Here is a 27,819-nt window from a genome sequence, read left to right on the forward strand (position 1 = left end):
CCAAACCATAGCTCACAAAGGCCAGGAGTCGTACAAGAGTACGAGACCACCCCTTGGTCAACCCAAACAAAGACCGCAAATGAGAGGAGAAGAGATAAACAGAAACACTGACAAAGCGAGGAGAGAAGAGACACACCCTAGCGAGAGGGAAAAGGCAACACCAACTACTACTTTTTTTGTCACCATTTGAGCTTGCATAACAATCGGGGAGCTCCTAATTGACACCTTGCCTGGGCCGACCCATTGGCGTGCACGCCTGTTCGCCCTGCTGGTACTGTAGCGCAACCCCCCGGTCAGACCGAACAAGACCGTAGATGGGAGGAGAAAAGATAAACTAAAACGTCGGTGGAGCAATGAGAGAAGAGACAAACCCTGGAGAGAGAGAGAGGGAAAATGTGACACCAACGACTACTTTTTTCGTTGTTGTTCGACTGAGCTTGCATTACAACTGGGGAGTTCCTATTTGACCCCTCGACTAGGCCGACCCATTGGCGTGCACGTTCGTTCGCCCTGCTGGTACTGTAGCGCAACGGAAATTCATGAAAAGCAGTGCACACACAAGGAATCAAACTACAGACCTCTCACTGGTTAAGGACTGTCGCTAGCCAAAGTTTGAAATTTCAAAATTTTGTTCATGTTGTTCAAAAAATGTTCGATTTTTCAAATATTATTTGTCTTTTGAGAAATTGTTCATGATTTCCAAGAAATGTTCGAAAAAAATTGAACCACGTGAACAAATTTTGAAAATGCATGAACAGTTTTTTAAAAATGTGATCATTTTTAATTGTGTTTTTATTTTTTTGAAATTGTGAACAATTTTTATAATTATAAACTAAATTTAAAAGTATAGACATTTTTATTGAAAAGTGAAGATTTTTCTAAATTACTCTTTTAGAAAAGTGATCAAATTAAAAAAATACGAACGAGCGTCATATAGGAAATTCCTTACAATTGGTCGTCCGCTGAGGTTGTCGCTTGGCTAGGCCTGCGATCCACTTGGGCCTTCTCCCGTGTGTAGCTGCTGTAACATCGGCCTGGTTTTCCGCTAGGTCGATTTTCTGTAAAAGAAACGGTCGAAGCCCACAACGCAGGAGAAACCCCCAACACCGGCGGCAACCTTGATCCCCTCCTTCCTCCCAGTCCCCACCGCCGCCACGAACTCTGCTCCGACACGAACTCTGCTCAAGCCCGCTCCCATGGTTCCCGTCATCGACATGGCCTCTTTGCCCGTTCCGCAAGCCGAAGGCACCACCTACAGAAAGGACTCGAGTCCCACGATCGAAATCCCAGATCAGACCGGATCGCGGCGGCCGGCGGCGCCACGACAGTTCGCCGACCTGCAGTCCTCCTCACGGGACAAGCTGCGTTGGCGCACTCGCTGCCCGCCGGCTTCGACGGTGTGGGCCGGGGCGCCGCCCTTCCGCAGATCCGCAATCGAGTCGTGCGTCCGGTCTGACGCCTCCCATCGACGTCCACGGCTCTGTGCTCTTCCATGTTCTCTCCTAGCGCAGGCTGTGGGGGCGCTACGCCGCTATCTGCCGGCTCCTCATACAAGAGCTATGGACAAACTGAGCCCTGTGGGAAACAATTGCATCAGCTCAGCGACGTCCAGCGTTTCTCCTCTCTACGTTTCTTTGCACGCCTCATCTCCAAGCACGAATTCACGACGTGATGTAAGTTTCATCATCATTGATCTGTTTTCTTGGTCATGACTTGATTCCCTCTTTTGCTCTAAATATTGTGACTACTGCATGCCATTGCTCTAAATTTCTTGATTACTGCATGCCGCTGGAGTTGCTGTGTATAGGTGGTGAACCATAATACATGTATGTCATGCCTTCCACATGTTTGACGTAATGCCCAACCGAATTGCTCACACAAAATTTGACGGGAACAGAAAGCAGCATGGCTTCCAGCTGTCAATCTTCGAGTTTCTATAAATTTTAAGCCCAATGTTCCTCCATGTCCCTGTTTCTTACCTCCTCGCTCACCGAAGCAGATCAAGAAGCAGCAGCGAAGTCCCCCTGATGTTCCATCTCTCCCATTTGTGTGTCCCCATCTTTCCATGTTTGTCTCCATCTCTCTGATAAAATTAACAAGAACCAGTCCTCTCTATCTTTCTTTCTCTACATAAGGACTAGTACACTATTGAAGGATACATGTCTTGACGGAGAGATAAAACTCACATTATGCGTTGTAATTCAAATTATTAGTTATTTTTATTAGGTGGGTCATCAGCCTAAGGCAACAAGCCAAGAATCGTGAGGGGAGAGAATTTGACATCATAAATGACTATCTCTAGTAATACCTTTTTCCTTGCATGTTTTTTGTCAATTATATTTCAACCTGCACCTTTCAAATATTATTTCTCTGTGTCCTTATTCTTATACTAAGTCTACAAAAACAAAATACAGAAATAGCAAATCTAAGTATGCTCTAGATATTCAACATGTGAGACAATAGGTGAAAAAGACCAACAAAGCATCATTCTGGAAAGAAAATATCAACATTGGATTTGAATCTTTCACATTTTATCACAAAGAAAGACAGCTAAAAACTCACTTCCAATGGATGTGGCACAAACGAAAGGAACCAAGCAGGACTGAGTGCAAGTCTTGTATTCTTCATCTGCATATATTGATAATGTAGGGTCTTTGTACAGTTGATTACACTCTAACTATCTTGTATGGACAAAAGATAATCTTGATTCAGTTCTTTTTATTTAATAATTAGCGTGTGAATTTTCTTGGGGTTGGCAGTTAGTATAGGTGTATATCCGGTAAGGATTAGGGTGCAAGTGATGCAAATTCACATGAAGTTTATATAATATACAATGCAAGCAAACAATTGTATAGGCTCACAAAATAATGGAACTTTTTGTTCTTCAGGCAAGCTGGAATGTTCTTGCATCAGCAGTGAATGTGCTGCTACCCATAATATTGATTTTAATTTTAAAATAAATAAGTAGACATCAAAATAAACTCATAAAATAATAGCACGACCAATGCCACAATTGAGTACGCTAGATGGTCTCTCCTACAATAATTTTGTGATATTTAAATGAGCTAAATCATGAGTTTCACATATCTCTCTCTTGGTCAGAAATAGTTCTGTAATTTACAGTCATGATAAACTCAGAACATGATAAATCAAAAATAACATTTATCTTACAAATGTGAACCATCTTTTATATTGTAGTAGTCAAACTTACATCTTTTTTACTGCATGTTTCGTAGTAGGACATCTATTTACGAAACGGAAGGTAGCATACTTGTTGCTGCACAAACAATTATATTGTTTACATCGAGCTATCTTTTTTACTGCATGTTTTGTAGTAGGACATCTGTTTATGAAACGGAAGGTAGCATACTTGTGGCTGCACAAACAATTATATTGTTTACTAAAAGAATGACGGAAAAAATGTTTACTTGCTAGACTAAAAGATCGATGGAAAAAATATTTCTCGACTTTATAACTCTTATCAATTTTACTCGACAAAGAGGCAGATCATTAATTTTGCAACCAACATTTCATTTGCATGGTACTCGGCAACCTGCACCGATGTGAATCCTACATCCCATCAATTGAGTTATTCCACGACAATCTATCTGTGACCATAAAGTCCCGCGTTGCTATCTGAACTGTGTGGCTTCTCTCTACCACAAGTGAAATCCACCTCGAATTGTGTATTTTTGGATCGCATTGATGCGCATTGGTTGTAGACACATTCTTTTTTCGCGAATACGCAAAAGTGCGTATCATTTCATTGATAGGAAGGAGAGTACAGGTGGGGGGGGGGGTAACGGCTCGAGCCTTGTGCGCTAGAGGCAAGACGTGGAGCCGCAGAGCATTGGTGACGGGGTGCTCAGCCCGCTACACGAGAGGCCCTATGCTATCAAAGCGCTTAGACCACGCGCACCTGCCCGAGCCCAGGCGCGGGCTTCTTCCTGGATCGATGAGAAGAGTCTCGAGGTGGAGGGGATCTCGCCGTCAAAGACGCAGCTGTTGCGGTGGCGCCAAATGGACCATGCCGTGAGCACCACCAGCGTGGCTAGGCCCTTACGTTGGCCGGTGGGGGAGCTCCTGATAGTGGTCGAGCACCATGGAAGAAAGGCGTCATGGGCAGAAGGGGGTAGATAAGTAGCACGGGCCCAAGCAAGGACGTCGTGCCAAATTTGACGGGAGAAGGGGCATCCAATGATGATGTGCTGCATGGTCTCCTCGGCCTGGTCACACAGGGCACAACGATCATTGTGCGGCAGGCCATGATGAGCGAGTCGAGCAGACGTCCAGCAGCGGTCGAGGTCAGCGAGCCAAGTGAATGTCTTGACGCGGAGGGGAGCCCAACATCTCCATGTAAGGCGCCAGAATGGTGCATGAGTGGATCCGGAGTAGAGAGCGCGATAGCAGGATCTGGACGAGTATTTGGCATTGGCAGTCCATCGCCAGAGGAGGCGGTCCGGGCGGGAGGAAAGGGTGGTGAACCGGAGCAATCTTCTACTAATGAAATATCAAAACGATATTAGTAACTCTATTATTAATGCACGTAAATACAGAAAAGCAAAATATCTATCAGGACTACAATGATGACATGCCTGCAAACTTAATTCTTGAATTTGCAGTACTAAGTATAATATATAACTGAAGTTTGACCAAGAACATTACGTCATTGTATTTCTTTATAGAAGTAGTCCACTGTTGTGATACAATGCTTATTGTAGTAATTTCTACATTCAACTATGTTATAGAACTGAAGGTGTCTACACTAAATTTCTCCAAGATTTCTAAAGAAAGAAAAAATAAGAAAATATTTGCCCTAAGATTTCTCCAAGAGATGCATACCAGGAGCAAAATTAATATATTGATGATGACTTTAATCTTCATGTAAGGTACATGCTCATAAACTTGGCTGATGCTGCCGTGGCTAATCTAGCCTTATTTCTTGCTGCCGGTTTCTATGAACAAGAAACCAAAAAAACTAAAGTTCACTTTAATATAAAGTTTTAGCTGCAGCCAGAAAGAATTGCCAAGCTCTTGTATGTTTAGTCGGTGGACTTTAAAGAAAAATCATGGATAAATGAAGAAGCTAGATCTGGCCATATAGTGCAAGAAACAAGTAGTGAGCGAGACAAAAGCTTAGTGATGAGAAAATAATACATTGGTATTGAAGACAAATACCAGGGAAGGCTTAACAAATCGACTCTCTTCAAGAACCTCTCTTGAACCTATGGCTCATGTACAACTAGAGTAGCTGCTGCACCTTGAGTCCTGCCACAGCGCCTCTGTTCGATACACTGGGAAGCAGGTAGAGATGAAGGGCGTGTGTGACATAGAAGATGGCGAGCTACATCTTGCATCTACAAATGAGGGCGACCTAGGCCCGTGTTCGACACTGCAGTTCTTGGTTGGTGTGTCAGATAGCAACCCAGGCAGCGGTGTGAGGCGGCAACGGCTGGACGCGATAGTAACCCTAGCTGTGGCCGCGCTCGCTCTTAACGAGAGAGGAAGAAGAAATCAGATTGGGGCTAGCGAGTTGATGAGGCAGGGAAGAGAGCTGGCGGGTCCACTCGTTGACGAGTATTTGTTTGAGAGAGTAGGCGAGGAAGCGACACACGAACATGCGAATCGACGTACCACAACCTACCATCACAACCGCACTTCCCTTTAATAGTAAAGATAGTAGTAATAACAATAGTTTCTTCCTTCAGAGGTTCATGAGGTTCATGAGCTTGATGAGCTCCATGAGCTCCATGAGCTCATCAACAAGCAAAGGATTTCTATTGCTGGTTCTTTAAAGACCGTTGGCTAATATCCTTTATTTTCATACCATGGGATGGTACTTCCAATCGGTACATTGATTGTTGGATTTGATGGAACTGCGAGTGGCCCTTTGACATATTTTAGTGTCATTAAGCAGTACTTAGGTCTATGCCTAACAATTCCGCTCTTTTTCTAGGGTCTGGTCTTGGTACTATGTTGATAGCGAGGGTGCAAGGTTCAAGGGAAGCAGCCGGTTCTGTAGTTCTTTGTATGCTTATAGTATCTTGGATGAGGGGTATGTTTTTTTATACCTCTATATGTTGCTTTGCTCACAGTTCATATTATCTTGAAGTTGCATCTCTTATGTTTGTGCTTTACATTTCATTTACAAATTCAACATGTCAGTTGAGGAAGCTGCTGAGTTAGCATGGCGGGCTTTTATCACGCAATATTCCGTGACAGAGCTAGTAGGGGCTGTGTTCCTGGTGGTATGCATTCTGTTTCTTAGTTTCTGTCCTGATATTTGTTTTGTTCACCCAATAAGCATGATACAACATGCATGCAGATTTGTTAAACACCTTGCCATTTATATCTTTCTTTTGAAATCACATACATAACTGTTTATTTGAGTTACTTATTGGCGAAGTTGAGAGATTCCCCCCCCCCCCCCCCCCCCCCCATCGTGTAATGCACACCCCTAGGTTGGGAATAGAGATTACCATCGAAACGATGGTGATAAATTAACCCACACCAAACGTACATTGTTGTAGAGTATAGAAGGTGCTGTAGAGTATAGACATGGGTCTAGACATCTAGACAAACCTACCGAGGATTTCTAAAACAATATAATTATAATGGTACATGTAAATTACATGCATAGATTTATTCTTTTTGTATATGGCTTTCATGTTAGTAGATTTAAAAAAATATGGTGTGATGTATAAGGATTATGGCCAACGCTATGTTTTTCTTCGTGTCTGCCTTTTCTTTTTCCTTCTTAATTTTTTGAACCTTTTTCAAATTTGTGAACAATTTTCAGTTCACATTTTTTGAATTTGCTAAAATGTTGAATTACCGAATATTTTCCAAATTCGTGAATATTTTTTGAAAATTTTGAACCTTTTCCAATGGTTGAATAGTTTTTGAATATGTGAGCGATTTTGGAATTTGTGAATAGTTTTTAGAATCAGTTAACAATTTTGAATTTGCCGTGAACATTTTTTGAATTCCTTAACCGTTTTTGAATTCGTGAACATTTTTGGAATTCATACTTGTCTTGAATATGAGAACATTTTTCGAACACAATAACATTTTTGGAATTTGTGAACACTGTTTTAGAATCCACGGACATTTTTTGAATCCGACGCGAACATTTAACAATTTTTTGTATTCATGTACATTATTTGAATTCATGAACTTGTTTTGAATATGTTAACATTATTTAATATGTGATCATTTTATGAATACGTTAACATTTTTGGAATTCACAATTTTTTAATCCGTGAACTTTCTTTGAATACGTGAACATTACTGGAATTGGCAACATTTTTCGAATTCGCAAACATAATTTTTGAATTTGTGAACATTTATTTAATTCAGAAGCTCTTTTTTTCAAATTTGCCTTAGATGTTAGTAGATTCTAAGGATATGGTGTGATGTATAAAGAATTATGATCAATGCTATGTTTAGTGTTTGGGTCATTATTATTTGGAAGTAGGGTAAAAAAAGAAGATTATAATTTGGGCTTGATAGAGTATGATTATATCCCACTCGGTCGTGTTCTTTGGAGAAGAATACGCCAACCATTTTGGTAGCGGGCCTATAGTTCATCTCAACAATTCTGTTTAGGCCTCATTCCGCTAATACGCTAGGCATCATCTCCTTTCCCGTATTTCTCTTAGTCTCACTCCAAAACACTTCACGATCCAACAGAGGGAATGCCAACATCCATGGTGGCATTGTCCCATTCGGCTGTTCATGCCACTTGAGAGGATGAAGGCTCTAGCAACATCATGCAAGAGGCATCGTCACTAGTGATTTTGCCACCATCCTGGCCACGACGACAATGCCGCAGAGCATATAGTGGAGGGTAGAGTAGGAAAGTGGAGCGACGGCGCCGCAAGAAGAGGTGCACTGGAACAGGGGGCGCTGCAGTCTGTTTCTTCTTCTGGGCGAGTGTCAGGCAAATAGACAAGACTCCCAACAAAATGTCGATAAAGCGTCAGATTAGATAATGGATGAACATCAGTAGTAGCAGGAGGTGAACATTGAGCTCCATTGGAGTCTCAACATTGCGCTCATCTTTAAGAGCAGCAGGAGTAAGAAGATCCTAGATTATTATTTTGGACCAAGAAGGGACCTCAATCCCAAGAAAGTAGCAGAGAGGGTTAAGATAAGACATAAGAAACTGCATAACATGCCTTCACAAAGGTAATATACTCACGGTCTGCTTGAGTGATGATCATGTCATCAACATGAAGAAGAGTCCTACCAAGAGCAGGGCAAGCAACTTCGGATCTTGAGCACTCGCTAAAAACCAGCAACATCCACCAGAGGCAAAACGCTCAAACCAGGCACGAGACGCTTGCTTAAAGCTATAGAGAGAGCGATGAAGACGACTAAGCATGTCGTAAGGAGTAGAATACCCAGGTGGTGGTTTTATGTAAACCTCCTCACGCAGCTCACTATTAAGAAATACATTCTTAACATCAAGCCTATACACGAACCAGTGGCGAACAGAGGCCACAAGCATACGGTTTTGCAGCAGCAAAAGTCTCATCGTAATCAGGACCATGCTCCTGCTGAAAGCCATGACCCACAAGACAAGTTTTTCTAATGCTCAAAAGAACCATCAGAGTGAGTCCTAACCTTGTAGACCCACCAAGTGATGGGACGAACACGAGGAGGAACATAAACAATATCCCACGTGCTGATGCACTCAAGAGCAGCAATCTCACTCAAGAGCAGCAATCTCTTGTGTCATAACAAGGTGCCATTTGGTATGAACAACATCACAACAAGAAGTCGGCTCAAGAACAACAGCGCCAATGCTTGGAAGACCAAGGCGGTCAACAGGACGAAGTGGACGAGGATGGAAGCCATAAGTAGGCTGAGACGGGGAAGTTGGCACATTAGTAGATGCATCAACAACACGCAGACGACCTATATAGAAGTTAGGAAAAAAATGGAGAATAAAAGCTGGAATCATCGGGGGATAAACTCAGGTGATGGAGACAGGGAAGCCACCGGTGATGAAGGTGTAGAATCATGTGATAAGCGAGGTGAGGAAATCATAGGAGATGATGACGTTGGTTCTACAATAATCAGAGAAGCATGAGCAGTACGACGATTGGATAAGGGCTCAATAGGAGTGGTAGTAGTGTCGAAAAAAATGTGGGAAGAGATGTACTCCACTTAAAAGGCCAAAGAAGATGGACGCGGGTAGAAGGGAGGAGACTCTACAAAAGTCATATCCTAAGAAATAGGCATTCGACGACCAACATGATCCCAACAACGATATCCCTTATGCTCATCGTTGTATCCTAAGAAGACACACTCAACAGACTGAGAAGTCAGTTTGGTGCGTTCACGAGGGGTAAGAAGGACATAACAAACACAACCAAAAAATTGAAGCCGAATAAACGATCAAATAGACACTCGAAAGGAGTGTCACCCTGCAGAGCAGTGGATTGCTGAAGGTTGATGAGATAGATGGAAGTGGAGACATACTCGACCCAAAAGTGCGGTGAAAGAGAGGCGGTGACCATCAATGGACGAGCCGTCTCAAGGTGACGATGCTTGCGCTTAGCCACACCATTTTGAGCATGAGCACCAGGATAAGAGAACCAAAGCCAGCTCAGCAAGGATTCCACGCAACAACTTGGAGATATACTCTCCAGAAGAGTCACCATAGAACACATGAATAGGCGTAGAGAATTGAGTGTGAACCTTGGCAGCAAAATGCTTATAGATAAGACCTCACTACGAGAAGAAATAAAGTATATATCCAGGTGTGTTGAGAGAAGTCACTAGGGGAGGCAAAGGGAAGATGATCCCTTGAGATCAGAGTGAACAAGGTCTAAAGGATGCTGAGACACTGGACCACGTATTAGAGACATCACCGGAGACGGATCCAAAAGATCACGTCGAACTAGGAATGAGAGATCACAAGTGACGCAAGGCGATGATGCCACTCTTGAAAATATATGGTAGACAAGGCAACAGAGGCAGAGACTGGTGGGGCTGGCAGTAGAGGGACTTGATCCGACATCCCACTTGCGTTTGCACTCTTCGTACCCCGTCGATCTGGCTGGGTGTTCATTTCCTGTTTGCGGGTTGTGTGCCACGTGCTTGATTAAGCACCCCAGGTTCTCCTACTGTGCGCCTTTGGCCTCGACTTTAGGTAGCGCCTGTCCTCGGCTCGTCTCGTGCATAATCCAGGTACGCGTCGACTGTCCGAGCTCCTGCTCACCATTGGCGGTGCTCGAGCGTGCGGTTATGGTGTCACACATAAAGGGAACATGGGATGTGGGATTGAGACAGTGCTTGTAGCAACCCGCAACAAGGCAAAGGATGCCCATCCAGACTGGTAGGGAGCGGAGGTGGTCACAAAGGTGGATGTTGACTCCATAGGAGTCTCAACAGTGCACTCATCAGTAAGAGTAGCACGAGTAAGAAGGTCCTGGACATACTTCTCTTAGAAAATAAAGAAGTCATTAGAGGTAGAAGAAACCTCAATCTCAAGGAAGTACCAAAGAGGACTAAGATCGGACATAAGAAATTCACTATGACGAGCCTTCACCAAGGCAATGCACTTAAGAGTCATTGCTAGTGATGATCCACATGTAGAAGAAGTGTTCGACCACGAGTTGAATGGTGGACCGAAAGTGTAGGATAATGAGCACTTGTCAAAAAGTAGCCGCAATCACCACCGAGACGAAGCGCTCAAACCAGACACGAGGGGTTTGCTTAGGGCCATATAGACATCAACGATGACGACAAACCATGCCATTAGGAAGAGAATCTAGGTGGTGGCTACTTGTAGGCATTCTTGACATCAAGCTGTGAGATAGAGTAGCGGCGAATAGAAGCCACATTGAGGAAGTGTGCGAAGAGTGGTCACATGGGCCATATATATAGGAGTAAATGTCTTTTCGTAGTCATGACCAAGTTCTCACCACTAAACGAGCTTTGTAACGCTCAAGAGTATCACCAGTCTTAACCTTGTAGACCCACTTACAAGTGATGAGACGAGCACGAGGAGGAAGGGAAATGAGATTTCACGTGTCGATGTGGGCAAGAGCATCAATCTTCGATGCCATCACATGAAGCCATTTGGGATGAACAACCTCATGGCAAGAAGTTGTCTTGGGAAGAGCTGCGCAGTAACCATATCGGTCAATAGGCAGAAGCGCGCGAGCTCGAAAGCCATAAGTAGGCTAAGCTGGAGGCGGTGCGTTGCCAACGAAAGAAGATATAATAGTCGAGGGAGATGGCTTATCAGAAGAATCCACAACACGTGGACCACGAGTGGAGTAAAGTCGAGGAACATGAGCAAAAGAAGGAGCATATAAAAAGTCAAAGTGAGTCATAACATTCCCATCAAGTGATGGGACAAATACGAGGAGGAAGAGAAACAATATCCCACGTGCCGATGCGCTCAAGAGCAACAATCTCCTCTGCCATCGGAAGCAAGGTGCCATTTGGTATGAATAACATCATGATAAGAAGTCGTCTCTAGAACACTAGCACCAATGCTTGGAAGACCAAGGCGGTCAACAGGCGGAAGCGGACGAGGAAGCAAGCCATAAGTAGGCCGAGAGGGGAAGTGGCACATCTGTAGACACATTCACAACACGCGGACGATTGTATATAAAAGTGAGGAAAAGATGTAAGAATACAAGCAGAAATCATCGGGATAAACTCAGGTGATGGAGACAAGGAAGCCAACTGATGAAGGTGTAGAATCATGTGATAAGCGAGGTGAGGAAATCATAGGAGACGATGGCATTGGATCTACAATAATCAAAGAAGCATGAGCAGTACGACGACTGGATAAGGGAGTGATAGGAGTGTTGGATTTAAAAAAGAAGAAGAGAGATTTCCTCCATTGAAAAGGTCGAGGAAGATGTATGCTGGTAGAAGGGATGAGACTCAACAAAAGTCATATCCCCAAAAATAGCCATCTGACGCCCAACATGATCCCAGTAATGATATCCCTTATGCTCATCGTTGTATCCCAAGAACACACACTCATTGGACTGAGCAGTTAGTTTGGTGTGTTCACGTGGGCAAGGACATAGCAAACACAACAAAACAATTGAAGCACCGAATAATAAGGGAAGAATCTAATAGACGCTCGAAAGGATCGTCACCCTATAGAGCAGTGGATTCCTGAAGGTTGATGAGATAGATGGAAGTGGAGACAGACTCGGTCCAAAAGTGCGGCGAAAGAGAGGCGGTGACCATCAATGGACGAGCCGTCTCAAGAAGGTGACGATGCTTGCGCTTAGCCACGCCATTTTGAGCATGAGCACCAGGATAAGAGAACCAAAGTCTGCGCAGCAAAGATTCCACGCAACAGCTTGGAGATATACTCCACGAGAATCACCATAGAACACATGAATAGGTGTAGAGAATTGAGTGTGAACCATGGCAGCAAAAAGCTTATCGATAAGACCTCACTACGAGAAGAAATAAAGTATATATCCAGGTGTGTTGAGAGAAGTCACAAGCGGAGGCAAAAGGGAGATGATCCCTCGAGATCAGAGTGAACAAGTTCTAAAGGATGCTGAGACACTGTCTTGCTATGAGTATAAGGTAACTGGACCACGTATTAGAGACATCATAGGAGACGGATCCACGATCACCTTGAACTAAGGATGAGAGATCACAAGTGACCCAAGGCGATGATGCCACTCTTGAAAATATCTGGTAGACAAGGCAACAGAGGCAGAGACTGGCGGCACTGGCAGTAGAGGGACTTGATCCGGCATCCCACTTGCGTGTGCACTCTTTGTACCCCGCTGATCTGGCTGGGTGTTCCTTTCCTGTTTGTGGGTTGTGTGCCACGTGCTTGATTAAGCACCCCAGGTTCTCCTACTGTGCGCCATTGGCCTCGACTTTAGGTAGCGCCTGTCCTCGGCTCGTTTCGTGCATAATCCAGGTACGCGTCGACTGTCCGAGCTCCTGCTCACCATTGGTGGTGCTCGAGCGTGCGGTTATGGTGTCACACATAAAGGGAACACAAGATGTGGGATTGAGGCAGTGCTTGTAGCAACCCGCAGCTAGGCAAAGGATGCCCATCCAGACTGGTAGGGAGCGGAGGTGGTCACAAAGATGGACTTGACTCCATAGGAGTCTCAACAGTGCACTCATCAGTAAGAGTAGCACGAGTAAGAAGATCCTGGACATACCTCTCTTAGAAAATAAAGAAGTCATTAGAGGTAGAAGAAACCTCAATCTCAAGGAAGCACCAAGGCAATGTACTTAAGAGTCATTGCTAGTGATGATTGACATGTTGAAGAAGTGTTCGACCACGAGTTGAATGGTGGACCGGAAGTGTAGGATAATGAGCACTCGTCAAAAACTAGCCGCAATCACCACCGAGACGAAGCGCTCAAACCAGACACGAGGGGTTTGCTTAGGGCCATATAGACATCGACGAAGACGACAAACCATGCCATTAGGAAGAGAATCTAGGTGGTGGCTACCTGTAGGCATTCTTGATATCAAGCTGGGAGACAGAGTAGCGGCGAATAGAAGCCACATTGAGGAAGTGTGCGAAGAGTGGTCACATGGGCCATATATATATAGGAGTAAATGTCTCTTCGTAGTCATGACCAAGTTCTCACCACTAAACGAGCAAGTTCTCACCACTAAACGAGCTTTGTAACGCTCAAGAGTATCATCAGTCTTAACCTTGTAGACACACTTACAAGTGATGAGACAAGCACGAGGAGGAAGGGAAATGAGATTCCACGTGCCGATGCGGGCAAGAGCATCAATCTTCGATGCCATCACATGCAGTCATTTGGGACGAACAACCTCACGGCAAGAAGTCGTCTCGGGAAGAGCTGCACAGTAACCATAGCGGTCATAGGCAGAAGCGGGCGAGCTCGAAAGCCATAAGTAGGCTAAACTGGAGGCGGTGCATTGCTAACAAAAGAAGATATAATAGTTGAGGGAGATGGCTTATCAGAAGAATCCACAACACGCGGTCATAGGTAGCGCCTGTCCTCGGCTTGTTTCGTGCATAATCCAGGTACGCGTTGACTATCCGAGCTCCTGCTCACCATTGGTGGTGCTCAAGCGTGCGGTTATGGTGTCACACATAAAGGGAACACGGGATTTGGGATTGAGGCAGTGCTTGTAGCAACCCGCTGCAAGGCAAAGGATGCCCATCCAGACTGGTAGGGAGCGGAGGTGGTCACAAAGGTGGACGTTGACTCCATAGGAGTCTCAACAGTGCACTCATCAGTAAGAGTAGCACGAGTAAGAAGATCCTGGACATACTTCTCTTAGAAAATAAAGAAGTCATTAGATGTAGAAGAAACCTCAATCTCAAGGAAGTACTGAAGAGGACCGAGATCAGACATAAGAAATTCACTATGATGAGCCTTCACCAAGGCAATGTACTTAAGAGTCGTTGCAAGTGATGATCGACATGTAGAAGAACTGTTCGACCACGAGTTGAATGGTGGACCGAAAGTGTAGGATAATGAGCACTCGCCAAAAACTAGCCGCAATCACCATTGAGATGAAGCGCTCAAACCATGCACGAGGGGTTTGCTTAGGGCCATATAGACAACGACGAAGACGACAAACCACGACAAACGAGCCGTCTCAAGAAGGTGACGATGCTTGCACTCAGCTAGGCCATTTTGAGCATGTGCACCAAGATAAGAGAACTGAGCGAGATTACCTTGCTCAGCAAGGACTACACGTAACAGCTTGGAGATATATTCTTGAGCAAAGTCAGCATAGAACACAGGAATAGGCGTAGAGAACCGAATGTGAACCATGGCAACAAAATGCTTATATATAGATAAGATCTCATCATGGGAGAAATCAGGGCCGGGCCGGCAAAATTAGTCCCTCATCACGACAATATAAAATTAAAACAGGTGTACTGTATATATCATAATGTCTTACATAGCAAGGTTCAAGAATCGTACCTATTCAAAGCTTGGTTGCATAGTCTTTACTTGAATTATCCTCGTAATCAATGTTCTCCAACACTTCACTCTCAAGTGCTATTGTGGCCAAATCAGTAAGCCTTTGTTGTGTCATTGTAGCACACATATAGGACTTAAATAGCTTCAATTTTGAAAAGCTTCTTTCTGCTGATGCAACAGTCACAGGCATGGTTAATAGAACTATGTGTATGGAATACCTGCATTGGGAAAACAATCATGTCACTTTAAAAACTTTAGAATTTCAATTGGCCCCATATCATCCTTTGGAATGGAATCAATGTCAGATTTGCCATCTTTTTTAAGGGTTGCCTCAAGATTATCACAAGATTTCAAGCTCTCATTATCCAATGATTGCAATGATTCGGAAGTAAATAAGAAACGAATATCTTTCTGCTAACCTCATATTGTTCAAATATGCTTGTGAGTGACATACTTGCTTGATCAACAATAGTTGGAAAATAACCGTTTCTAAATGATTCCACTTCAAACTGTGTGGCAACATTTGTGTTATCTGGGTTCTCATCAAAATGCCTCTTTTAATTTCTCGTCTTTCATGAAATATTGTAATAATAACCATATCAACTGCAAATTTTTTGGCTATCTCCAATGCCTTCTAAAAAGTCACTTTCTCTATACCCTTCGAAAAAAATAATCAACCCTTTCGCTTTCTCAATAGCAACATCTATAAGCACATCCTTTGCTTGCAAGTGTTTGCTTACTAAATTAACAACATATAATATCTCAGACCACTATTGCCACTATAAATTCATACTCCCCAGGTTCATTATATGCCAAACCTTTTGCCTCGCTGCTCGTTTATATCATTATCAATTTCGGATACCTAAAATGAAAGTAAGGAAATATATGTTATAGTTGGAGATAGCCAAAGGAATTACATAATAATCAATGTAAAAGTATTTGGTACCTAAAGTAGGGCCTCCCAAATGGTTGCACATTTAAATATGATAGCTTTAACACTGTTGACACAACTCTTCCAATGTGTAGCTGATACTAACTTGAGCGTCACTCCTATCTATGTTATCTTTCAGAATTGCATTTCTTCGTAAAAATTGCGAAAGTTACACAAATGTGTTGGATGATACCACAAAGTGTTAAATTAAGGCTATGGCAACCACAAGCAGAATAGACAGCTCTAGGATTTACATTCAAAACTCTCCTTTGTACCCCATGATGTTTTCCTTTCATATCTGACCCATTATCATACCCTTGTCCTCTCACATTATCTATATCAAGATCAAGAAGCTTAAGTTCATTCTCTAGCACTTCTAAAAGTCCTTGCCCAGTCGTACCATTTACATCTCAAAATTCTAGAAAGGATTCTTCTACACAAACATGACTGAAGATGAATCCACATACCTAACAATTGAAGATATCTGTTCTTGGTGGCTTGCATCAGGGTACAATCAAGTATGACCAAGAAATATTTTGCACTCTTTATTTTCTTAAAAATCTCAAACTTAATAGCCGAAGCAAACAAGTGTATCAACTCATTCTAAATCTTATGATCAAGATGATGAGCATGAGTTTCTTCATTTGTAATAAAAGCATGCTCTTGAATCTTGAATAAATGTGTTAAATTCAGCCAACATCTCTACCAGACCCAAGAAATTCCCATTGCTGTTTTCATACAGTTTGCTGTTACTACCACGGAAGGCTAGATTATGCTTGGCAAGAAATTTAATAATGCAAACAATCCTGAACAAAATTTTTCTCCAGTGCTCTTCATTCTCAAGTTGTCCTTGAGCATCTTTATCAATAGTTTGATGCTTTTGCAATCTAGTAGTACAGAGCTCATACCAAGTGGTCATATTCAAAACATGATCTACACTTGTCTCATGCTCTTTAAGTGTATTGCCAAGATGTACCCAATCATCACACCCCTCGTTTGCCAACTGACCTTTTCTATGCCCTTTTGTAAATAATTTACAAGCAAAGCAAAATAGTCTATTGAGGTCCTTAGAATAGACAAAGACAATCTCTATCGCAATGCTCCCCATTTGACATAATTCTAGTATAGAATGGTTCAGAAAACCTACTAGAATATCTGTCCTTAGGACCTTTCTGAAACTGTGAGTCTTTTAGGGCCCTTTTGTGCTAAAATGTCAATCTGCTTAGGATCAAGAGAACCCCAATTTCTTGGATCAACTATATTAACATGAAAAGCACCACCGACATCCGCAACAGGTGAAGTATTTGAGTTAACATCAGTACTAGTTGTCCCGATGTCATCACCATTATTATCCATATCAATGTTTGTGTTACCAATAAGATCATCATCAACCTCATCATTATTTTCTTTCTCTGCTTATTCATCTCTATGATCATTGTCAACGTCAGGGTCAACATTATTATCAACCGTGAGGCTTTGATCCTGTGATTGATTATTGGAGGACACATGTGGTTCTTTTGCAACAAACTTATCCATGACTCCTTTTTGTAATCGACCTAACTTCTCTGTTTGTTTTTTCAAATGCTTTTGTTAACCGGATTCATGTTCTCTATCCTAAGAAGACATGACTTGGATCTTGAAACATGTATAGAAAAGCTGTAAAACAGATGGAATGCGATCTATAGAACTCATGGATCGATGGCCGGCAGCTGATAGAAGCGTCACATGCTGAATTGGATGGTGATGAACCGATGGAGGATCGCCGAGCTTCAAGCGTCGTATTGGAAAAAGAGGAGAGAAGACGAATAGACAAGAGATGAGGGCAGGAGGCGGCGTTGGAGAGGACTCGTCCAGTCAACCTGGTGTCCTCGATGGCTTGATGCTTTGATTGCTCAATGCCTGGGCTCCATGGGAGACTCTATGCAGCCTGGACGGCTAGACGCGCTAGCGCTAGCGGGGCGGCTTACGGGCCCATGCTGGATATCGAGTAGCAGGCCTGCTGGCTGCTGCTTGCTATGGGCTGCCTTGTGCTAGGAATTTCATGGCCCCTGAAAATTGGCATGTTCCGTCGCACGGACTGCACGCTAGAAGAAATAAAGTATATCCATGTGTATTAGCAGAAATCATCTATAAAGATAATTTACTAGTGATGACCTCCTTCCAAGGCAAAGGGAGATGGACCCCAGACATCAGACTGAACAAGGTCGAAAGGACGCTTGCTCGTGCTCTTGCTCGCCGATGGTGGTGCCCGAGTGTGCGGTGATGCGGCCGCCCAACAAGGGAAGACAAGATGTGGGATCGAGGCAGCACACATAGTAACCTACAACCAGGCAACGGATGCCCAGCCGGACTGGTAGGGAGCGGAGGTGGATACAAAGGTGGAAGTTGAGCTTCATAGTGCGCTCATCATTAAGAGCAAGAAAATCCTGGATATACTTCTCTTGGGAAATAAAGAAGCCATTAAAGGTAGAAGAAACCTCAACCTCAAGAAAGTAGCGAAGAGGACTAAGATCAGACGTAAGAAACTCACTATGACGAGCCTTCACAAAGGCAATGTACTTAGAATCATTGTCGGTGATGATCGACATATAGAAGAAGAGTTCGCCCACGATGATCGACTATTGAGATGAAACGATCACGAGGGGTTTGCTTAAGGCCATATAGAGAGCGACAAAGACGACAAACCATGTCGCCAGGAAGAGAAGCCACAACGAAAAGTGTGCGAAGAGTGGTCGTGTGGGCCATAGGGGCAAATGTCTCATCGTAGTCATCACCATGTTCCCACCACTAGACGAGCTTTGTAATGCTTAAGAGAACCATCAGAGTCTTAACCTTGTAGACCCACATACAAGTGATGAGATGAGCACGAGGAGGAAGGGAAATGATATCCCACGCACCAGTGCGCGAAAGAGCATCAATCTCCGATGCCATCACATGCTGCCATTCAGGATGAGTAACAACGTCATGATAAGTCGTCTCGAGAAGAGCGGTGCTAGAATAACCATAGCGGTTAGTAGGCGGAAGCGGGCGAGCTCGGAAGCCATAAGTAGGCTAAGCTGGAGGCGGTGCGTTGCCAATAGAAGAAGACAATAGTCGTGGGAGATGGCTCATCAGAAGAATTCACAACACGCGGATGACCAGTGTAGTAAAGAAGAAGATGAGGGGGAATTAGTGGGGAAGCCTCAGGTAATGAATGAGGTGGGGAAGCCGCAAGTGACGACGGTGTGGGGTCTACAACAGTAGTATGGGAAGACACGGTGGGATGGGTGGACGAGGGCAATACTTGAGTGATAGGTGTATTTGAAAAAGTGAGGAAGTAAATATCCTCAATGGGGGAGGTCAAAGGAGAGGATGGACGTGGATATAAAGGACGAGACTCATCAAAAGTCGCATCCCGAGAAATGTGCATCCGACGACTCACAGGATCCCAACACAGATAGCCCTTGCTCATCATTGTAACCTAAGACACATTCAACAAACTGAGTAGTTAGTTTGGTGCATTCAGGGGGGGGGGGGCAGAAGAATGTAGCAAATGCAACCGAACAAATTAGGTGTTGTGTAGTCAAGAGAACAACGAAGAAGATGCTCGAGAGGAATGTCAGTCTGTAGAGCAGAGGAAGGATTAATGTTGATGAGATAGGTAGAAGTACAAACTACCTCAACCCAAAATTGAGGTGGAAGAGAGGCGACAATCATCAACGCATGAACCGCCTCAAGAAGGTGACGCTGCTTGCGCTCAGCAACACCCTTCTGAGCATGAGCACCAGGACAGGAGAACTGAGGAAGTGTGCCCTGCTCAACAAGGAATCCACCTAGCAAATGAGGGATGTACCTAAGCATCTTGAAGCCGCTGAGTTCCACATGAAGCACACCTTGCTCCAGGCCACCATGCATTGCCCGTCGCTGACTATGTCGGTCCCGCTCTAAAGGAAAACGCAAATGTACTTCTCAATCGCCGCATGTAAACATAGAGGTAGTTGCATGACGATGGCTTGATAAACTGCGATGGAGAGAAGTACTCCCTCTGTCCGAAAATACTTGTCATCAAAATGGATAAAAAGAGATGTATCTAGAACTAAAATACATCTAGATACATCACCTTTTCTCCATTTTGATGACAAGTATTTCCGGACGGAGGGAGTACTAATTTGACAAGCATGAGCCAGCCTCCCATGTTTAGTAGATTCTCAATCTAAGTGGGGATGTAGTTGAGAACTTTGTCTAGAAGATGCTACATGTGGACCGTTCGAATCTTGCACAACAAGGGGAGGCTAAGGTAGGTGCACGGGAGCGCTGGGAAAGCACATGCGAAGCTTAGCTTAACACTTAAATCTCGGCGATGCTGCAATAGATTGGTGCAAAGGAACACTTGTCGTTGGTGCATAAGCTCGACGTGCCACCAAGACCAGGTTGCCGCACGTCGAAGACAGGATGACGACCATGTCGGCATTGTACACTGACATGAGGTGCTTCACGCCATGCCAGCACGATGGCTCTAACATGACAATGCTCTTCGCATGGACCAACAAGGCGTTGAGCACCTCCAGCACAAAGAAGAAACAACAAAGCACACCTTGCCACAGGCCATGACGGTGAAGAATATGCCTCCCGGGCACCCTGTTGAGGGTGTCTACGGTAGAATCATCCACACCAACTCGTTGAACCTGCTGCCAGTGTCGGTGTGCCGTGAGACCATAGGAGGAAGGGCCATGAGACTGAATCGAATGCCTTCGCAATGTCAACCTTGAGCACGAGGGTTGCGATGTGTCTAATGTGCAAGCCCTTAGTGGTGAGCATGAAGGAGCTTTGGTTTTCCTTGATCGGTTCTGGGAGCCGAGGCATGACGCGGAGAGCAAGCAACTTGGAGAAAAGCCTACCAAAGGTATGCGGCAAACATATCGGGTGGAAGTGCGCGACCTTGTTTGAGTTTTTCTTCTCGGGCACCAAGACGACGAGGGCATCGTTAGGCTCGATGAGGCAAGCCGGTATAAGCAACTAGAGCTGGTGGACGACTACGGCAAGCTCATCTTTGATGATCTCCAAAGCGAGTTGGTAAAACAACTCTACGAGGGATGGCGCAACCCATGATGGACGAGTAGTCTGCCAACATCCACACCTTATCCTCATGGGTCAAGGCGACAATACTGTCACGGGCAATGGCAACCATGTGATTTTTGCAGTGGCAGTGGCACGCATGGATGTAGAAGTAGCACGTGTTTGCGTCTCCCTCGGCTAGCTAGTGCAAGCGGAGGGCTGGCGGGGGATGATGCACTTGAGGGAGGCCAAACCAAGCAACTTAAGCTTTAAATCTTTGCGCAGATTAAACTCCTTTTGGGACAGCTGTCGGGACTCCTGCACCAGGTTGAGCTGAAAAATGATTTCCTTAGCCATGAGCTGTTGTAGCTTGATGCTGCCAATATGCCGGTCGCTCCACAACTGCAATGTGTTGTCCATATGCTTCAGCAGGACACCCAAAAGCTAGAGTTGGTGAAGGTGCGACGACACATGCTAGGCATCAGCAACCACCTGGCGGAAGCCATCAAAATTCGGCCAGATATCCTTGAAGTGGCTTCCGCCATCAAAATTCGGCAAGATATCCTTGAAGTGGGACTGGTGAGCCCTAGGTGTGAAAATCGTGGTGTACAGGTTAAATCTAATGCCATGGGTATTGGCACGGAAAAGCAACTAGGATGTCATTACCCCCAATTCGTTGAACAGAACAAGCAGTCTAGCTGCACCAATGTTGGTGACCATCACTCCTTGCTCGAACTGTAGCGCCGCCCGACGAGGTTGATCTCGCAAAGCCCAAGGTCATTAAGGAAACGGTGCAATCTGCCCATCTATCTTCTTTCTAGGTTAGCGTTATTCTTACCCGCCCCCGCCTGCTAGATCAAGTTGAAGTCGCCGGTAACGACCCAAGGACCAGGTTGCGAGGAGCACAACTCAGCTTTTGGAGGAAAGCAAAGCGATTTTCATCAGCTAAAGGACCACATACGGTTGACAATCACCAAGGGGGTGCCTAAGGCGAACATAGAGGGCAAAGGTTCGAGTTAGTGCATTAAGGCCTCACACGTTTCAAGAAGACCACGCTGAACTAAGGATGAGAGACGAGAGTAACACAAGTAACGAAGGCGATGATCCCATTGGTGAAAAGAGCTGGTAGACAAGGCAACAGAGGTGGAGAGACTGGCGGCGGTGGCAATGGAGGGAAAGTGAAGCTAGTCAAGCTCCCAGAGGCACTGGGAGTTATGACATCGGGGGCCAGCACCAAGGACAACACCAGTGTGACGGTCCGAAACAGAGCATGAGTCAAAGTCGAGAATTACCCGACAACCAGAGTCAACGATCCGACCACCAGCAATGAGTTGCATGGTATGTTGAGGAACATGAAAGGACAAAGTGCCAAGAAGTCTTTGGCCATTAACAAGGAGGGAGGTACCTGTTAGGAAATATGCAACTATGTTTCCAGGTGGCCATATGCCATTGTAAGGTACAAGTGTTTTACAATATTAAAAAAAACCATTATAGAGCGGGGGAAATACAAAGGGGTACACGACTAAATATATAACTCTTAACTCCCCTCCCTCAAACTCGTGGTGGATCAACAACACCGAGCTTGGAGAGATAGATATAGAAGTCGTGTTGTGCTCTAGTTTGGGCCTTTCTAAAGAAATCTGCCAACTGTAACTCCGAAGGCACATACCGAGGAGCAATAATCCGAATTTCGCACACCAGCACACACAAAAAAGCATCAACACCAATATGCTTGGTGACCTCATTCTTTGTTGGGTCGCGCGCAACACTATGAGCACCTGTATTGTCAAATAAGAGCAAAGTAGGTGTAGTGACAGAAATACCAAACTTCTGAAGTAACCACCGTAACCAAGTCACCTCTGTCGTCAAAAGAGCCATACCTCGAGGCTCAGCCTCTGCACTCAAACGTGAAACTGTAGTCTATTTCTTTGTCTTTGAGGCAGTGAGAGAACAACCAAGAAAAACATAGTAAGCAAAAAGTGAACGATGATCCCAGGGATCACTAGTCCACATAGCATTTGAATAGGCCTGAAGCTGTAATGAACTAGAACAAGGAAAGAACATACGGTGAGAGATCGTGCCACGAAGATATCAGAGAACACGAAGGAGAAGGAGGTGACTATAGTGAACCAATGTGGGTGCAAAGACAAACTGACTCAAACTATGGACGGGATAGGAGATATCTGGACGAGTAACATCTAGATAAACTAGACTCCCAACAAGATGACGATAACACGTCGGATTAGACAAGGTGAACATTGAGCTCCATGGGAGTCTCAACAGTGCACTCATCAGTAAGAGCAGCATGAGCAAGAAGATTCTGGATATATTTTTCTTGGAAAACAAAAAAGCCATCAGAGGTAGAAGAGACCTCTATCCCAAGAAAGTAGGCCAAAATCAGACATAAGAAGCTGCTCACTAAGACGTGCCTTCACAAAGGCAATATACTGAGGGTCGTCGCCATTGATGATCATGTTGTTAGCATACTCAGGGTCGGCGGAGACGCTCAGGGTTGTAGGGACGGTCATTAGGCTAGCGGCGGAGGGAGCATCGAGGCCCGAGCTCTAGGCGGCGCATGCATCACGGGGAGAGGAGAGGTCGGCGTGGGGCGCAAGGAGCAGCAGGTGCGGAACTGTGGGGCTTTATCTCCCCTTTTGTCTACCACAGGCTGCTGAAGAGGACGAAGGGAAGTCAGGGCGCCTCAAACGGCGGCTGCTCCCCTCTGGCTTGGACTAGAACCCCGGCAGCCGCGGAAGTGCAGAGAAGCAAGCAGAGCAAATGGCGCAGCCGCCTCCTCCCCTCGCTTGCTTACTCCTCTTGGAGCCCCTAATATATATTACCCTGGGTGAAGAATAACTTATTCTTCATCCCGGTCGAACGACCCACCGTGCCGGACTCCCTTCGTATCCGCTTGGTTGACCCACCAAAAGAAAAAAACAATTCCCACCACGGCTGGTAGACAATGATTTTTTTTATGTTAGCGAGGAAAAGAAAATTTGGTCGTGGGTATTGCGAGCTAGCCTCCCCGCAGTTTCTGGGAAACGCGGGCTCCACTACCAGCAGCATCGAGGTCGAAGGCGAGGGTCGATCGGTTTCGGCCGCGAGCGGGCGGTTTTGCGTTGGGTGTCCTCGTCCGCGCTTGGCTTCAGCCGCGGAGGAATCGGGGCCTCGGCTTCGCGACGACACATTACAGTGTCCCTACTGTTGTGCTTCTGCTCTCGGTTGATTCGGGGGTGGGCATCAGCATGTGAAATCGACTGCAGAGGATTCGGGCCTGGGGCATCGCATCTTCCTGCTGGTGGAAAGCCTGTGTCCCCTCGAGGCTGGTGCGGATTCTGGCAAGGACAGAGTTTCTCAGCACTTTTTCATTGCGTGTGTATTCTTTAGAATCGCGTATATTCTTCAGTAATGCTCCGAAATCTCTGCTCACTCCAGAAGTCCAGATACAGTGCATCACGTAATTTTCTTGTTTAGTTGCCATTAGCCAACTTCACAGAATTCAAGTTGGATTTATTTGAACGGCAATGTCTCGAGCTTTTGGGGAGCAACAGTAATTACAAGCTTAGCTAGCGCCATACCAACACTTTGCCATTGTGGGGATTTGCATCCCACCTCTACCCCAATGTCACAAGTAAAATTATTGTGATTATCGATCTGATGACATGAGTAATTTAACTTCTGTTCTGTGTTTCATGTTGTCTGGAGCAATGCTTGGCTCCTAGCAGTTTCCAGATGATTTATTTCCATTGCAATGAGAACGACTGTCAATATTTGCTGAATGTTTGGTAGACTCAACCCACAAATCAAGAGGACTTAACCCTCTTCTCCTTGATCTCCTTGATAGTCCAGCAATCAGCAAGTTGAAAAGATTTAAATCAAGGTTCCATGATAATTCTTTTGAATCTCCCTGTAAGGTAGGCTTTTCAGATATTCCATTTCAAACTAAAGGTGCATTCCTTTTACTTCCGGTAATATAAACTATGTATTTTTAATTGTCTAACCTTGTGTGCATAGGGTTTCTTTCACACGAGAGGTAAAGATGTTCCTTGTACAATATTTAGGTTCTGCAGAAAAATATTGTTTTAATTGGTTGTTGTTTGCTTGTCAGTCACACAAGCCTTTATTTATATTAGGCCCTAGATGAGTGATCTAAACACTCTTATAGTATTTCTTTACGGAGGGAGTACTAAGTACTAACTGTTATCCCTTTGTAATAGAAGAGCATAATTTCCACTCCCTAGTTGTTGATCATATTTCTCTGTGCCACATTCTAGTTCCAAAAATGCATGTTGATGGTCCACCTTGTTGATTGCGTGCTGATATTGTGAGATATTTGATTATGCTTGATAATATTAGTAGCGAAGAGTGCCTCATTAAAAATCTTAGTTGGAGAGTGAAATTTGCGTTAGTAGTATGTGCTGAATTTTACGGCAGTCATAAGATGAAATCGTTCCTGTGAAACTGAGGACTGAAAGAGCTGATTCTGGTGCTCAACAGTATGATATTTTAGCCCCTGCATAAATTGTGGGAAATCCCACGTGCATGGAAAATGAAGGACTCAAAGGTTAACATAATCCATTTTATAAATCATCACACGTGCATCTTCATTATGTATGAGATTATTCTGGGATACCGCCTCCATTAATTAGTTATGTATTCGAGAGGGAATTTATCGTTTGCGATAAACTGAGGAGGGGAGCAGTTATGTTTGTCCTTGCAATTGTGACATGTGTATTTCTACATCTGATGTACAGCGTAACTATTTCAGGGCTTGACAGACCAGTTTTTATCCGGAAGAAAGGCCTTTAGCGTGCGTTTGGATCTGAAGAAACAAAGCAAGATATGGCTGTCATTCCTCCTAACTTGGCTAGTTACTAGTATCTCCTTGATCCTTTGATAAGGTAGCCTTGGCGAGTGTTTGGGCAATAGAGAACATGACCTGGCAATTTCTGTACATGTTTACTGTATTCATTTATTCAGGATTAGAAGCTTAAATTCTGAATTTTATAGTTCAGGAGTAGCTACCTCCTGATGTACCGGTGTAATTTAATAGTTTCATCGAATGTGAATCAGAAGTATATGTTGTTAACATAGTTGGGTATACATATCATGTCATCTTTCTTTTCTAAGGTGTTTGATGAGTTCAATGCAATGAAACAGATGGGCTGAACATATTCAAGGTTTCTAGCGGGAATCACTTCTTCGTGGCCATTCTGGTGATAATGGTTGTACTCCAGGTAAAAAAACAAATAGTATAATTCTTCTATTCGACATATGTAGTAGTTTCGGTTATTGTTATATGTTGTTTCCTTCGTATGTATATGCAAGCTCTTATCATCAAGTTTCCTTGGCAAGTTAACTTCAACAATCATGTTAAGCTGGCAGCTATATGGTTGGTACTGATGAGAGTTGCTCATTTAGCTGCTGATGATCCAAGAATTGTAAAGATAAGGCGGGGGAACCTTATTTGTGTGGTGGATGCAATTATGTTATGAGGTCAATTTGTAACTTATTATACTACAGTTATGGACCAAGCCATGAATCAGTACCAAAATTCAGGATTGGTGAGAAGAAACGTGAACTTATAATGTTTTTAGTACCCTAATCTTGACTTGTCGCTGATGGACCACAATGTTCAAGCTCGGCACATACTGTTGAACAGCTAAAAATATTGGATCTCAAGGCACCTGCAAACTAAGCCGCTGGAAGAAAGTTCAGAGGTGTGTTGAGTCTTGGCATTCCCAAGTAATCATTGGTGTTCATTTTTGAAATACTGCTTTGTACTCCCTCCGTAACAAGATGTAAGACGTTTTTATACCCTATGCAAACCAAAAAAGTCTTTACATTTTGGTACAAAGGTTGTAGTTTTATTTCCCTGTAGCTGGTTACTGAGTGGCATGCAGTAGATTAGATGAAGCATGTGAGTGAGGATTTGACATGTAAGCGGCAATCAACGATGCAAGTCGTGACAGTAGTCGATGTAAAGCGACAATCATCATGTGCGGAGGTCATGAGAGGAGTCGTTAAAGAGCGACCATCACGGCCAGCAGAAGACGAGCACCAAGAACTGCAGAAAGGTGTATGCGAGACGGGGCCTGTGTAAGGGATACCGCCAAGAGTGGGCAGCAAGGGAGATGTGTACCGGACGAACGCACTGTACTTAATATTTATTTTTTTACTTGAAAATCAGAAGCAGTCAGCGGAGCCAGCACCAAGGGGTCAAAGCAGGGAGCGAGGCATAATCGAGCGACCTTCACGGCAGGATCCAGCAGGTAGCGCCGAGCTGCAGGTGGGGTGGAGAGATGCACAACAGGGCAGGAGCGGACTCCTTGTGTTGCAACGACATGAATGTGGGCTGCCGTGTTAGGATCAAACAGTGGATGGACGAGATGGCTGCATGCGACGACCCAGAAGACGGCGTCACGCACGAGCGGCTCCACTCGATCGAGGCGGTCCTATGGATGGGAGGCTGGATCGCGAGCGGATTGGACAGAAGATCTGGGCCGCGCTGGAGGTCGATCTTTTGATCTTGTAACAAACAGACACATTGTATCTCTACCATTTTGTAATACAAAACAAAGTAGGAGTAGGATATTACACCAAGAAAGTGGCCCGAACCTAGGTAATTCCTGTGTTCATCTGCAGTTCATCCACCATATTTCATGCATGACTTAGGATTGCTAGACGTGTTTAGTCCTTGGCCAAACTCTCGAAGGGTTGTTGCTCACAACTCATATGTAGGTTCTTAGAAACCGACATTTGGTGCGCCAGGTAGGGGATTGAGACGTCTAGCTCCCACACCAGCACTGTCCCCGCCGGCTTCCTCAAGTGCAGTTTGAGTCATGGCGTCGAGACGCTCCGGGGCATCCATGGCCCCGATGAGCAGCCAGGAAGCACGTTCTTTGGCGCGCCGTCGAG

General features: G+C 44.6%; 1 long non-coding RNA gene across 2 annotated transcripts; it reads left to right on the top strand.

Moving 5' to 3' along the window:
• The first annotated feature begins 1,118 nt into the window (after positions 1-1,118).
• On the top strand, positions 1,119-27,290 carry LOC123054471 (uncharacterized). Of its 2 annotated transcripts, XR_006426186.1 has the most exons (5): positions 1,119-1,673; positions 5,957-6,055; positions 6,166-6,248; positions 25,670-25,802; positions 26,062-27,290. It is a non-coding gene; the product is annotated as an uncharacterized lncRNA (long non-coding RNA). The 2 variants fall into 2 exon arrangements; XR_006426187.1 differs by lacking the exon at positions 26,062-27,290 and having other exon boundaries at positions 25,670-25,990.
• The last annotated feature ends 529 nt before the right edge of the window (positions 27,291-27,819 follow it).

This window comes from Triticum aestivum, chromosome 1A (assembly GCF_018294505.1).
Source record: "Triticum aestivum cultivar Chinese Spring chromosome 1A, IWGSC CS RefSeq v2.1, whole genome shotgun sequence".
Lineage (NCBI taxonomy): Eukaryota > Viridiplantae > Streptophyta > Magnoliopsida > Poales > Poaceae > Triticum > Triticum aestivum.